Genomic DNA, 15,665 nt, shown 5'->3' on the forward strand with positions numbered 1-15,665 from the left:
CGCTTTGAGCTGGGTAACTGTGGCTGCGGCTCCTCTATGCAATTAGTCTCTGAGAAAGTAATTACAAGCATTTCAGGCATTTCAGAGAATAATAATGGTTGAGGAAACTCTTGTAGCCCCCAAAAGAACTAAACCCGGCGGCATTTTTCAAATTGCTCTCGGCTTATAAAAACGAGGGGATACATCCACACGAGCACCCCGGAACACTTTTCCGGCAACGCTAACAAGGCTCGTTTCATTCGTTTACCCGGCCGGACTCACCACGTGCGCAAGGGCGGCGGCTGAGGGGCTTCGGTGTTTTGCTCTTTCCCGCTCGACCGCGCTCTTTGGTCTGTAGCTTCGGCTTCGGCTTCGGCTTAGGCTCCGGCTTAGGCTTCGGCTTTTGTAAGCTGCTGCGCACGTGGCTTGCTGACCCAGTGAACTGCGCCAGCGGGTGCACCACCCTCTTGCACGTGTGGAGGGTTCTGCCGGTGAACCCCACGTGCTTAAGAGGGCGTGGCGGCGTCTCTTTGTTTGCTATGGTGCCTCGATGCAGCTTGTTTTCGAGCGCTAAGAATGAAATGCTAAACATGCCGTGTTGGGCTTTCATTGCTTTCGGGACCATGGTGTGTGCTCAACCACAGCATCAAGGATAACAGTCGCAAAGTCACTTCTTGTATGATGTAAGGAAGCAGATGTCATAGCCGGGAGGGAACTGCTCAAAAGCATATCAGGTGTCCCTTGTTTCAAGAGAATTGTTTTATTTAGCAATATAACGGTTAGTTTCTTTGTTGGTCTTATCTTAGCGTTTAATTTGGCCGGCGTTGGTGGGCTGGCCAACTCTAAAGATGCGGTCCAAGATACGGGAACTAGTAAATAGTTTCTTTGCACCAAAACCTTTATGAGCATCGCTGGAATGGCGTTAAGTGGTTTTCATTATGTTCATATTTCCTTCGCTCTCTAGTTGTAGTGCAAATCATGATCACTTTATTTGTACGGAAAAAAAGCAACACATGTTGCTGCAATAAAGACAACGAAGGCAATGGAACTTAACGAAACATTCAACGCTTGAAGACACATGCACAATGATGTCGACAACATGGCCGCATCGGAGCATTGGCGATAGGTGGCGCCTTGACGAAATTTTGTTTCCGATGAGGCCGGTGAAAAGAAGAAATTTAACGAAGAAGATGACACTTGTGCTGTGTGTGGTAAATCTGTAGAAACAATCGAACACCTCATACACAAATGGGATGGTAGCCATCCGGATGTCGATGCGGGCACATTCATTCATCCTGAGGCCCTAGAGTTTAGAGATAACAATAGTCATGTAAGTAAATCTGCGATGAAAATTACCAAAAGCGATTGGAAGATTGGTGGCTCAAAAGCAGAAGGGTGATATAAGGTTAAAAGTGTAGGAAGATGTATTTAAAGAAAATTGAGAATTTGAATAACTTACAACACAATAACCTACAACACAAAGTAAAGGGAAAAAAGCAGTGCATGGTGGCAAATGCCATCACCCCGTTTTAAAGGGGACGCTCCTTCCTTCCTTCTTTCCATCCACCTACCCCCCACCCACCCACCCACTTGACCGTCCATCTATTCATCCATCCATCCATCCGTCCGTCCGTCCGTCCGTCCGTCCGTCCGTCCGTCCGTCCGTCCGTCCGTCCGTCCGTCCGTCCGTCCGTCCGTCCGTCCGTCCATCCATCCATCCATCCATCCATCCATCCATCCATCCATCCATCCATCCATCCATCCATCCATCCATCCATCCATCCATCCATCCATCCATCCATCCATCCAAAGCGCGCAAAAAGGTGCGTCAGTGAACGCATGGAAACACAGGAACAAATTTCAGGGAAATTCCAGCGTGAAATTCTTGGAATGCATGGAGTGCTTTGTGGTGCTCTCGAGTCGGCATTTCTGGCTCTCAACGCTACGCACCACCCTGACGATAGTCTCGGTTACTTGTAGGTGAACGTTGGGGGTTAATTGTTAAGAAATACTGCACCAAAGGCAATGTCGATGCCGTTCTTGAGAATACGGTAGTCGCCGATAAAAAACTAGCAAAAACCATGCTTACGATATAAGGAATTTCGTGAGTGTGCAGCGTGTTTTCATTCCCCGTTCTAGCCGCAAATAATTACTTGAGTGGAGTAAGTGTTGTAGTACTATTCCCTTTCTTTTTTACTTAGGGATTTTTAATAACTTGCCAGTTCCTGTTTCTTAGGGCTGCCTTAGTGCCCCATGGGATTTAAATTTCGCCGCATGCTCCACCTTGAAACATGTCCAACACTCGTGGACAAAAATTATTGAAATCGAGAATTTGCGAGGTACTGGCATAGAAATATGAAAGTAATGGTTCATTCTTCCGATATGTAGCAAAAGCTTTCTTTTATAGTGCCTCCATCACTCGCATCGGGCAGTTAAGATAGACCTAGAAAACCAGTAAGCAACACTTATGGAGATGCAAAAAACGTTAGCAGCAAAAAAATGCAAGCCTGCCGACGGGAGGTTGCGGACATATTGATTATATTAGTGAAAGCTTACAGCATATGAAAAAAATTGCGCTCATGAACTTTGTCACGTTAAAAAGTACATTTGTCAAGAATTGTTTTGTATGACTCCTAAGAGTGCCTGGCGGGAGATGGATCTGTAGTGCGACTAAGTATATTTTATCCAACAGCTCCTTGATAACTTCGTCGGACGAATTTGATTTACTCTGTATAAGAGAACTTCCCCTCTTCACTTTAACAGTTAAACCGCTGAATGTGCTCTTAGTCTGGTGAGCCTAAAATGCTCGTCGGCATATTCCTCAAACCAAACAATTCTGGGCAAAAACATTTTTGAGCGGGAAACCACATACGAACGGGATTTTTTCATATAATGTAAGATTTCACTATAACAATAAATATATCCGCAGATCACTGGACGGAAGTCCTGTTTTTTTTTTCTATTAACACTTCTGCTATCGTAAAAAGCGTTTCCTATTGGTTTTCTATTGCTGTATTAACTGTTCGATGCGATCGATGGAAACACTTTAAAAGAAAGCTTTTGCTACACACCTGAAGCATGGACCACTACCTACAACATTTACATAAGAGTATCTAACAATTTTCGAATTTTCCAAACTTTTGTCCGAGAATGTTGGACATGTGTATACGTAAGCAGAATCAACATTTGAGCTAGTTGGTGTAGCATCACAGAAAAAATAAAGCGCTCTCAGGACAACGGCGTTGAAGCCTTTGGTACATTTTCTGATACACTGTGAGCAGCGGGTAGTTGTTTCCGACAAAGAGGGCTACTTAGTTGTGTTACCCGAGCACTTATTCAAAGAAAAAGCCGATAGTGGAACGGAAGTAAACTTAAACTTTTAAAGTCAAAACTACATAGGTAAAGGAACATGCTTTGGAACTTTTGTCACGTTCAAACCCAGAGCATTTTCGCTATAGCGGGAAAAAGGCTGAAGGCCTAAGGCTCGAAGCGTTCTTTTCGGCTAAAACTCATAAGGACGACATACCCTTCCGTGCTATTGTCACTGAGCGGTCGACTTGGCAACATGTCGTTTAATGCTTCCTGCTCAAGCACTTAAAAGGGCTTACCTTAGCGGACCCATATCAGAAGCCGAATTCTTTGGCTGTTGTGGACTACCTCAGGAGTCCCAATTCTAAAGGAGCGTCTGCATTCAGTACTGATGTTTAGGATCTCTTCTACTCGCTGCCACTTGACACTCTGATGAAATTTGTTAGTGAGTGCATTACTGAGGATAACGATGAACAATGCTTTGTTAATGCCTGTGGTATTTCGGTTCCTTCGTTTTTAGAAGTGCCATCTTTTTATCTTCCTTCCAATTTGTTTGACTGGAATGGGCGTTTGTTTCTTCAAAAGACCGCCGTGTGTATCGGATCAAAAGTAGCGCCCGTCCTCAGTGATATCTTCCTATCTCGAGTTGACTCCTGTATTGAAAACAATAGCCTTTCAAAAAAGATATTTAGGTATGTCGATAATTATCTAGTGTTTGTTGACAAACGTGAATTTACAAGGCGGGCTGTGGCCGTTATTAAGATTTTTAAAGAATAGGGGTGTGGACTGCGGTTTAGCTTCGAAACACCTACAAATGACTGCGTGCAGTTTCTTGACATCAGACTTCGTTTTATGCAGGATCATGTGTGCTGGAATTATTTTCCGAGGTCAGTGAAACCTCTGTTAAATTTTAAGTCGAGTCATTCAAAAATTGCGAAATGTGGCATTGCTGTCGCCTGCTTAGGATCGTCTTTGCTTAAGTCGTGCCTTCACGCAGTGAAAGATAGCTTCTGTGAGCAAGTGAATAAAGTAAGATTGGCTGGGTTTCCAGAGAATGTGTTGTCTCTAGCATCTAGCAAGGTGCTCAGAAAAGTTAAAGATTTCAATAGGTCACTTCCTAAGGATTCAGAGGAGGAGAAGTAAAAAGAAAAATGCTTCAGTTCTTACATATTTTCACCGGTTTTCACATCAACTAAAAAATGTGGATAACAGATATGGTGTTACTGTTCTTTTTCCCCCCCCCCCCCCCCCCAATAAAGTTATCAGTGTTGTGCGAAGGTTGCCGCGCGCTCTGGCAGTGCCATATGTGATAAAAGGAAGCGGTGCACTGTGAACCACGGCAAACGCTATGTCGGACGTGCAAAAGGAGTGGTGTATTACATTCCCTTCTCTAGTGGCCGGACCTATATTGGTCAATCTGGTCACTGCCTTAATGTTCGCCTGCAAGAGCATTCTTTGTCCTCGAAAAAGTTGCCTTCATTCAATCTTTCTTGGCACAGTTCGAAATACAGTGTTAGCAAGCCTTTGCTTGATCAAACCAAAATCTTGTTTCGACACCCTAATCCGCTAACTATAGAGGTTTCAGAGGTCTATCACATCCGTAAGAAGGAGCACACATGTGTTGCCGACCCCATGGTGGTTTTGCATGAAAAGGAGTTTTCTCATCTGGACGCGCCTTAACGAATACTTATCCTGATGCGCCTGCGTGAGGGCTTTTGTAATGTTTGTGGTTTTTTCTCTCTTTTTCTCCGTTTTTTGAATAAACGCCCAGTTGCGAGCAAGCGCTTGTGTTGTGCGGTCTTCCTTGTACCTTGTCCTGAGTGCGCTTTATCTTTCTCATGATGTATATACTTATTCTGCATTTCAGTTGTAAACGCTTCTTCTATTCAATAATAAAATACCCTTAAACTCCGCTCCAGCTGGCGCAATTAGAAGTGGGCCCTGATGGGCGGGGTCTTCCAAGCGACCTCGCCACTTAATCGACGAAGAAGCCTGTGACCCGGCGAGGTCACAATGAAGATCGATTGACCTCGGAATGTGGAGCTCCCGGGCAAGAGACGCAGCCGGTCTGGGACCTATACATTAAGCAGCGGTAGCTGCGGGCAATGCTTAACTGGACCCAGGCGTGCACGTTAATCTCACGGCGTTTTGCAGCAGTATAGCTGCCCCAAATAAGAACGGGGGACGAAGAAGCGTCAACCTTTGACAAGGATTGAGCTGGAGATATATGCTGCTTGTTCTGATGCATATGATCCAGTAGACACATATGGCATCAGTAGTGGGCGTAGGAGCAATGTAGTACCGCATAAACGCAGGGATGTAGCCACAAGTAGTTACGAAGAAAACTAGGAGCTGTGCTGAAACACGCTAATATAACGCATTCAATATCATATCAGTCCGCGCTGGTAGGTGCCCTAACGATAGAGTCCTTCAAGCCCGTTGATCGCACTGCTGTCGCTCACAGCTGCCACAGCTGTCGGGGTTGAAACACATCCCACTCCCTCCGCCTCTCCACCCTCCTCCTAAAAAACAAAAATATAAATCGGAGAAGAAAAAGACACCCACTGAAAAAGAGACACCCGTGAGTGCTTACTCACTCCCAGTTTATGCGGCCGAGAGTGCGAAGCTGCAGTTTGGGGGTGAATTGGTGGACTGGTTGACATGCTAGTTTTGGGACGAAGTATTTGTCTGTAGTTCAACGTGCAGGATGACTTGCAATCTCAAAAGCGTGCAGTGGGGGCGAGACCGGTAAGTTCGGCAGTCTTCGCGACGCCGCTGTAAGTGCCGCGATGAGGATGTTCAGCAGATTGCCGCAGCCGAGCGCGTTGTTTGGCGAGAGCTAGCGAGAGCAGCGCCACCTAGATTGAGGCAGATTGTCAGTGTCGAAGTAATGCTGGTGAAGGCCAGCACATTCGCAACTTTATACTCTCTTCTAGATAGCGTCAGTGTTCTGTGACTTCAAGAAGGTAAACACACTTACACTTGGGCAATGGCACTTGGGCGGTGTCATTGTTTGGGTCGTGTTGGTGAAGGCCAACACACTGACACATAGACATTGAAACAAGGACAGTGTCGTGGTAGTGTTCGTGGATGGCAGCAGACTGACACTTAGACAGCGACACCTAGACAGTGCCGATGTCTGGGTTGCGCAGGTGAAGGTCGAACGCCCTACCACCGTAAACCCTTCACGAATTGCTCCGGAGACCGAGTTGATAGCCACGCATTACGGGCAGTTGATGATGTTGGTAACCCCGTTTTTTTTGCGTTCGTCGGTGACGTCTGTGGAGAGCGAACCGAAAGTATGCGCCGCTATTAGCGCATTATCGCGACGGCCCCTCCCCGGCAGACGCGGCAGAATTCCCTGAACGCTTTCCAGGGCTGTTACTTAAAACTGAAAGAGATATTTAGCAGGCGCTTGAGCCTGCAGTGTAAAAAGCAGGCTTTATCGGCGTCTTGTATCGGACCAAGGTCGTGATCTTCCAAAGGACGCCACTTCCTCGTGGCATGTCATTTGTTTCGAGAGAAACGATTTGCCCAACCGTGACGTCAGCCATCTAGCGTCAGCTGAGCTTAATGGTTATGTAGCTAGACGGGGCAGGGTGATTGCTTATTTTGAAGAAAGAACAACAAGACTGTGGGAAAAGCAAAATGGCGGTCATGAAAGCTTGGACTGTTCATTATGGACAGTAGCACAAAAAGTAGCTAATCTAAGCAAAAGAAGGCCAATATATCTGCTGCGAAGAATCAGCGAAAGGTAAAACCATAAATAAAAAAAATCATTAGGACAAGTGACTTGCACTGCAGTTTCGCTGCGGTTACGAACACGCTGATAACAAGAGTTGCAGGTTTGTTCGCGAACCCGGGCGCCTAATGCGGCGCGGTTAAATTTCGTCACTTCCGTGGCGTCACCTGAGCTAACCTTTTTGCTCACACTTGCACCAATCATACTCTTTATTCCTTATGGCATTTCGAAAAACAGCTCTATATGAAAATGGCAACAATTTCCGTTACCTATGTAGCCTGGTCATACCAATAAACTGTCCTGCACTATTTCAGATCTATACGCGCTTGTTCCATCAGAAATTCTTGACGTGGTATCATGGCAGATCAAAGTTTTTCCCAAATGCAGACTTTTAGATAAAATTAGCTTCAGTATCTATGTTAGTCAGAAAGATTTCGGTAGAAACAGCAGGCGCCAACAGCATGCCATCATTGCAAGACAATTGTACTTCGCATATAGTTTTTAATTTCACCACAGTCACCTGCAGCTTCCCAAAGATGGCTAATGTTTTTTTTTTTTGCCCCCAGGGAGCAACACATAACAGGTGTCCTAATGCCTAGTGTCTATCCAATCGAGGCATACGTAGCGTTTTAAGCCGCAAGGCACCCTGCCGCAAGCTGCCTTCACGAAGGCGTTATTCTTTGACACTGGTGGGGCGTTTAGAGCACATCACTGGTTCAAATCAAATCAAAATTTATTCGTCTGTATGCGTACATATTCATACATTCTGATCTGCCTAAGCACATTTTGCTTGTCGTCTGGTCAGACAGCAGGTGGAGAAATAACTCTGTATGAACACATTTCTTTTCTAAACAGTCATGCTAACACAGAGAAAAAGGTCTGAACAAAAATAACACATATGAAAGAACACAAGCTATACACAAGGCAATACATTTGCTCACCAATTTCTTTTGACGATCATCATCCTACGCTTCTTATTTGCAATACATAGATCATCGTGAATTTTATTAAATAGAGCTGGTACATATAGCTCCTCTTTTTACCATAGTTTGTATTAACCCGTGGCTTAACAAAACGTTCCGTTTTTCTCAAGGTGACATCTTCTTTTACGGGAGTCTTATATTCATTTGAATAATAATACCGCGTTAACACAACAAAGTGGAAGAGTTCACGAATCTGAAGGATGCCTAACTCATCGTATTTCCCTTTCATGTCCACCGTGTGTAGTCTGGTGGCGTAAGATATAGTGTTCACTAGTGTTGTTCTCGTATTCGAGAAGTAAAAAAACAAAACCTAACGGGAACTTGTGCTGTTGCACCGCCCTGTCTGTAATGTCTTCGATTTTAACCAAGGGGAGTCCGAAGACCCCTGGGAAGGGTAAAATTTAGCCCAAACTCTCTGGACCACCAACCCTGGCGGTACGCCACCATGAAGATTGCGCTTGAATTGTCCAGACGTAAAGTAATGCGTTCGCATGGCCAGATTCATAGGTTAAGAGAGAACCTGAATCTTGTGGGAGTACCGTCCGCCGGTACAGAAATTATATATAGTTTACCCTCGTTAAAACGAAGACGAAGGGTTCCGGCGATTACACTGTAGCCCGTGTTGACCGAGAATCCAAGGGGAATTGTCATTCATTCGGTATACCCATTATGTCGTTATACTCGTTATAAGGATGTTCGACTTATATAGCTTTTTACACGCTGCCTCTTAGGGAGCAACGCAGAGAAATTTATCACGCACATTGTCATGTTCGTTACCCTGCATCCGGCGAGGTAAATAAAATACACAGAAGGAAAGTAGAGCACGACGCATCCATGAGTGTTCACCCAAAGCTTTAGATCTCAAATATCCCATCTGTGTGCTGGTAGCCCTTTGAGGCGGTGTTAATGGCCTTGGTGAGAGGACTAGATTCCGGTCGGCGCAATGCTGCCTCGAGTGAAGCTGAGTTCAAGGCCGAAAAGGGGGCTGCGCCTAATTGAAGACTCATAGGTTTCCCAACGGACATGTATTGCCTCTATGTCGCGTTAGAGGACAGTGTTCATAAGACGTTCCTGAAAATGACACTGAGGAGAACTGCTTACACCTATTTTTGTCAGTAAAAATTAATTATCTGGCTGTTTATGGCCATCTTCACATTAGTCTGGCAGCAACACACCGAGAAAATCGGATATTAAAATGTTCCCGCGCCAGTCCATAAAGACCCGTGACGTCTTTACGATCATGGGATAGGTTGTTACTGTTTTGAAGTGAATAGCGTTTAACGTAGCCTCTGTGATACGAGACAAATAACGGGTGTCGGCACAAGCATTTTTCTTGCGAAGTAGGTCTATGATAGCGACAGTTGTGTTGTTTCGTCTACTCCAGGTGATACACGCTCTGTTTTCGGTGCCGGTGGCATCTTTGGGTCACAACACGCTACTCTAACCATACAGACCAACATCCATTCATACTCAATGTCCACTGAATGCTTACATAAAATGGAGGAGTTAGTGTTCCCGCAGTTTACGTGGGCCCCAAGGAGAAGTCGGCCCAAAGCTCGAACATGACGACTGTCTTGGAGTTTTTTTTTATGTCTTCGGAACGGCTGCTCCAGCACTAAAAAGGACTTTTGCGCAGCCAGTGCGGGCTTCACTAGAAGATATTGCTACTGTTGCTTGAGCCAACGCTACCTCCAGTAGCTGGAAAAACCGCTTTGTCAGCACAATGCGTTATTATCAACCAAGACATTCTATCTCGTCTCATGGTGTCACTCGCTTAAATATGGTGTAACACAACTAGTCTGGCCAGATCAGTAAAAATTCTGTCCAGCCGGAATGTGATACCTTCGGTGAAGCTGGGCACTATAGGGAAAGTGAAGATGGGAGGAGGGGGAAGGACCCAGCTATCGCCTTTGCATCTTTCCTCCAGCGTATGGGGAAATGAGCAGGGGACTGGGAGTTCCTGAACCCTCACCAGTAAGCGTAATCGTTTTACTGGCGTCCTTGCTGAAAATATAAATTTAACGGCACAGTGCAGCACTGCCAAAATGTGTCAGGGCTAATATGTTTTGCCTTATCGGGGTGTGGTAAAACGCTCATTCACCAACCGTATCACCATAGAAAGCCCGAGCACTCAGCCAAGGAAAAAAAACAGTTGCCATCGGAAAACCTGTGGTTAACCGGCAGCACTAGGTGTCCAACCCTACACCTGCTTCGTACGAGACGGGTGCGCAAATCACAAGGGGCCACCATTGCGGTGACCTGACATCATTACGTGAGATCATTGATGGCTGCTCTTCAGCATGATGTCTTTAGGCTTACACACAACTTTACCGCAGCCACCGTACACGATGAAGTGAGAGACCTAAATAACTACCCGCAGCTCCGATTCTTCGAGCACATCGGCGTGGTCACGTGTTCAACGTGGTCAGAGGCCCCATTGAGGTATCACGCACCGCTTCAAGCGCTCTCATCTAACGCGCAGTGAGAACGAACACGACACTGATGACTCGAGACACGAGCATTCCGTTCTCACGATTATCGAGTTCTCTTCAGTCACGACACCACTTAATAAGGCGCCCGTAAAGAAACTCCCCAGCGAAGCGCCCATGGCCCTATTGAGGGCTGTTCAATATTCGATGCGTGTACGCTTGTGGTGTGGGGCAGCTTCCCGGCGCCTTATTAATTAGCGGTGAGGCGCGAGCTTCCAATGCGAACTGAGGGGTATAGGGGTGCTATTCTTAACACCTTTATGGTTCGTTTCGTGACCGTTTGGGTCGACTGGTATGCTGATGACTCACGGATGGTGCACGGTAACCTTTCGCTGATGCAGTTGAAGGAGCTGTAGGTAGAGTGTTACGTAATACCCAGGGGAAATCATGATCTCACGTTCTAGGCGGTCGCTTATGCAGGCAGCCTACAAGAATGTTGGTGTAGGCCTATTTTTGCGCAGAATTGTCCTTTGCGCGGAAGAAATTAAGAGAAAAGAGGAAGTCTCAGTGACAAATGACTTCAATATCTTGCCGTATATTCAAGTCGCCAAAGTAGAGGAAAGAGCAGTAGTGAAATGTATGCCGAAGTGGTATTGCTAGTATTAATGATGCACCATGGTTTCGTGTTGGCTGCTAATAAGAGGAACGATAGTTTACTTCATCCGGTTAATGTGAACTTGAATTTTAGCTGCGTTATGAGAATTACGCCAAGCAGCAACGCCAAAAAAGAAAATTGGTTTTTGACAAAAATTGTGCAGTAACTGTCTCACTTATCTCGGAGGACAGCCGAACCTCCCACTCGAGGTGGGAGTGAAAGAAGAAAGAGAGAAAGAGCTACCGTAGTGGAGGACTCCGGAATAAATTCTACCGCCTGGGGATCTTTAACGTGCACTCACATCGCGCAGCACAGGGGCACCTGAAGCATTTCGCCTCCATGGAAACGCGGCCGCCGCGGCCGCGTTTCGATGGAGGAAAAACGCTAAGGCGCCCGTGTGCTCTGCGATGTCAGTGCAGGTTAAAGATCCCCAGGCGGTCGAATTTATTCCGCAGTCCTCCAATACAGCGCCTCTTTCCACGACAAAACACTACGCGCATTTTTGTCTCGGGCGTTCTGAGAAAACATCTAGTGAGAAGTTCTTTCACTCAAATAAATCGCTTTTCCTGGAAACACAGTCGCAAAATTGACGTAGGCAGGAAGGCTTTCCGATAAACTACCTGCAACTCGAAATCAACACCTCGCTTATTTGGAGCGATGGCCAAGCAGGTAGAAAACATCGCTGGTTCGGGGTACCTCAACCGTCCATTTCGCAAGGACACTGAGACAATGAAATCACAATGCCTGTCGGACATTTTCTTTCCGACAAAGGTGCATTTCTCCAACACCAGCAATCTCGCAGCCTAGCACAGGTCTTTAACGAAGATCGGGGCAAAGCCCTTTCGACAGCGAAGCTTCAGCGATGGCAAAGAGCGGCGAAGCTAATGAGTGCCAAGTTCAAAAGAGTCTATGCAATGCAGTGTTCCCCCCCAGTGCATAGAAGGTCGACGAGCTCGCCTAATCACCTTGGCTTCGACGTGTCGGCCTCGGCCATTGCCCGTTGACGGAGTGTTTACGGACTCTTGGTTTGCCGGAGTCAGTTGGGAATATTGATTACTTTGTCCGCATTTTTTAGGCTCTTTATTTATCTATTTGCAACCGTTAAAGTAATCGTGCATTTTAGAGGGGAGGACAAAAACAAAGGCCTTTGGTAAAAAGTACAAAATACAACGAAAAACTTGCAAAGAACCTTCAAAACAAATTGAAAGAGAAGCGATCACATTTTAAGGTAAACTGAGTTCAGTTAAGTAAGAAAGGTAGCTAAAAATTTTCAATCCAACACTTAAAAACAACAGTTTTAACAAAGAACATACTGTGGGTTGAAACAATGAATTTTTTGATTGAGGACATCGATATAAAAGTTTCGAAAACGCAGCTGTCGACCTCTTTTGTAGACAGAAGAACGGGAAAGCATGGCATAGGATATGTTCCACGGTAGTTGAAGAGAAAAAGTTAGCGCAGAAAAGAACCAGTACTGGGTAAACTTAGGTTTTTGTTCCTTTTCTCAAAACTTCATCCAACGGCGTACACACAGAGTAGTCTGTGAATACAAAGAGCCTGAGTTAGAGCGTTGTTGTTGTGGTATTATGCGTATATATACTTAGGTACTTAAGCAAGTACGTATGTCTACTTGCGTATTTACGTATGCACATACGTGCGCACGTCTACAAAGCAAATCACTCCAGCCAGCACCCGTTGAATTGGTGTACGGTAACGTTTTACAGCGGCAGCTGTTAATGTCCCGTTTCTCGATTCTGTGGCATTGGCGTTGGCTGCGTAACATCGAGCCATACTCTTCGGTCAGCATGCGGCGACGTCACGCATGACGCCATTGCAACAAGCTATGAAAACGTACCAAGCTGAGTGGCCAGAAAACAGTGACGTCGCGTGTGACAGCATAGTAACTTGACGCGCACTCCACCAGGAAGGGCAAATTACACAGAATACAAGATATTATTCTGAATACTACATTAAGCTGTCGCTGAATCTCGCGTTACACAGTGGTAACCGTTTTGTGAGTTGATTTTTTTCATTGTAAGGAGAGCAAAGATTGGCTTCAGTACGTTCAAATTGAGCAAATAAATCGTTAATAGCTACTAAAATAGTTAGGCCCTTAAAATACAGGAGCTGCCGCTTTCGTATCACTCTTCGCAAACAAGCTTAAACTTAACCCGCCACTCGATTTCCGCAAAAAAAAATCTTGAAAATTAGGAGGCTACATGTTGCACCTTAGCCACAATGTTTCCAGCCAAATATTCACTTCCGCAACTATTTACACATTGGCTTAAAGATATACAATGCCACGGCGAGTTGAGCGAGTTGGTACATATATACTTGAACTAAAACAGCGCAGTAACAGGGACAAGAAAAAAGACGGGCCAAGCGCTTGTCCCGTCTGTTTTTCTTCAAGGAGATACAGTTCCCGTGAAGCATGAAATCAATCAAACTATGATTAGGTTCATTCGATCTACTTTTCTGAGCTGCATGAATAGTTTAATAGGACAAAATTCTGAGCAAAACTTCAGATGACACAGCATCAGCACCTGGTTTCGCATACTGACGCGGTGGGTTCACATAATGTCTTTTTATTTCAGGATCTGGCTGTACTTTTTTAAATGCCAGCAGCGTCAGGTGATCACAAGTTGTTATTTTAGACATAAAAGATCGCACTTGGAGCTCCTGTTTATTCACCATTTACAAATGGTCTACCTTTAGAGTTGGTAATTTAGTGAACAGCCCGAATCATTCTATGAAAGCGGCAAAACTCACAAGGTAAAACGGTTTTGATTTAAAATAAACAAATGGTACTGTAAATCACAAGGATTCTTGCAAGTGTGAAAATAATAATAATGATCGGTTTTTGGGGAAAGGAAATGGCGCAGTATCTGCCTCATATATCGTTGGACATGTACCTGAAACGCGCCGTAAGGGAAGGGATAAAGGAGGGAGTGAAAGAAGAAAGGAAGAAAGAGGTGCCGTAGTGGGGGGCTCCGGAATAATTTAGAGCACCTGGGGATCTTTAACGTGCACTGACATCGCACAACACACGGGCGCCTTAGCGTTTTGCTTCCATAAAAACGCAGCCGCCGCGGTGGGGTTGAAACCCGGGAACTCCGGATCAGTAGCCGAGCGCCCTAACCACCGGGCCACCCGCAAGTGTAAAACACAGTTACCCCTTTCTTGCGTACCACGAAACTAGTGAAGGAGTTCAATTCGATAACACCTTGCCTTTTAAGCGCTTTAATGAATATAAAAGACATTTCAATGCGCAATCATCTAATGAAAATGGTCGTAATGGGGTGCAGAAAATTTTGAACGCCAATAAAGAATATGATTTGTTTCATGGGCTCTCCTTATAGCAAGTTTCAGTCGCCGGTGTTCAGTGGAACATTATTTATTATGAATCTTTATTTTATCTGATCAGCCGTTTGCCTTTCCACCAGTATCCACTGAAGTCAAAGCGCACTTGTCCCAATTACTGTGGCGTCATCAAAGAAACTGCCTCTTTAGAGGAGCAACCAGTGCTTTCCGGCGATGCTGACGTCAAGGTGCACTCCATCACTGGCGCCAACCTAGATTAAAACTGCCTGTCCAAAATCGTTTCTAATGAATTATTAACGCTGCGCACTGTTGTTTTGAGCTCATTTTCATAAGTTCTGAGCCCGTAGGCCTCTTTAGAGCCAAGAAATGGACATTCGGTGACCTTATGTCATTACCCTTTTAAGACCACTGCGTTGGAGTGAAGTATAAATCATAAGATAAGGATGAACTGTTGAAGAAAAAAATTGGAAAAACTGAAAAGCTAGAGCGAAATTCGCGCTGATATTTTGCGCACTTGAAATGCACACTTGAAATACTCTAATCACAGCAAGCACACTTAACTACATCAAATAGAAAACCGTTTGATTCGTCAAAGCGAAATACAACTTCCACGGCCAGTAAGAAGGAGGCTCTCAAAGAGGTAGAAAGCGCATTTAAGATACTGGAGGAGAACCCTTAAAGAGCAGCTCTGAAAAGGGCAACAAATACGATTACTTCTTGACCTTTATCCTTATCATTGGGGAAAGTGTCTCGGAGAACTCTATCAGAGACCTCGTAGAGACGCCCACCCCCAAGCTAAGTTTAAAATCAGCACTCACGCCATATACATGTATGTTAAGTATAGCGGCAAGAAACATCACCGGGAACATACCTTTTCACAAGATTATGAATTTTCTGGTTATTTCTGCACTAATCTTGGTAATGACTTTTGGGTACTTTACGCCGAGAGGAAAACTAGTTACAAACAAACAAAAAAACTGCGCTTTTTCTAGATGATTAAAAAGTAATAAATATGTGAAGCTTCTACGAGTGCATATTATAGTCGTAAGTTTCCGCTTGACGCATCGTATCATTATGAAATAAAAAAAATATATCCAGCACTCACAAATACGAAGCAATTAAGAGACATGGCCCAGTTTGAGCGATGACCTTTGTTAAACGCAGCTAGTAGCAATGTATCCTAAAATGACGTCCATCGATGAACATTATGCAGGAAGCAAAATTCGTGTTATCATTCCTTCTGACCA

This window comes from Amblyomma americanum, chromosome 9, assembly GCF_052857255.1.
Source record: "Amblyomma americanum isolate KBUSLIRL-KWMA chromosome 9, ASM5285725v1, whole genome shotgun sequence".
In the NCBI taxonomy this organism is placed as follows: domain Eukaryota; kingdom Metazoa; phylum Arthropoda; class Arachnida; order Ixodida; family Ixodidae; genus Amblyomma; species Amblyomma americanum.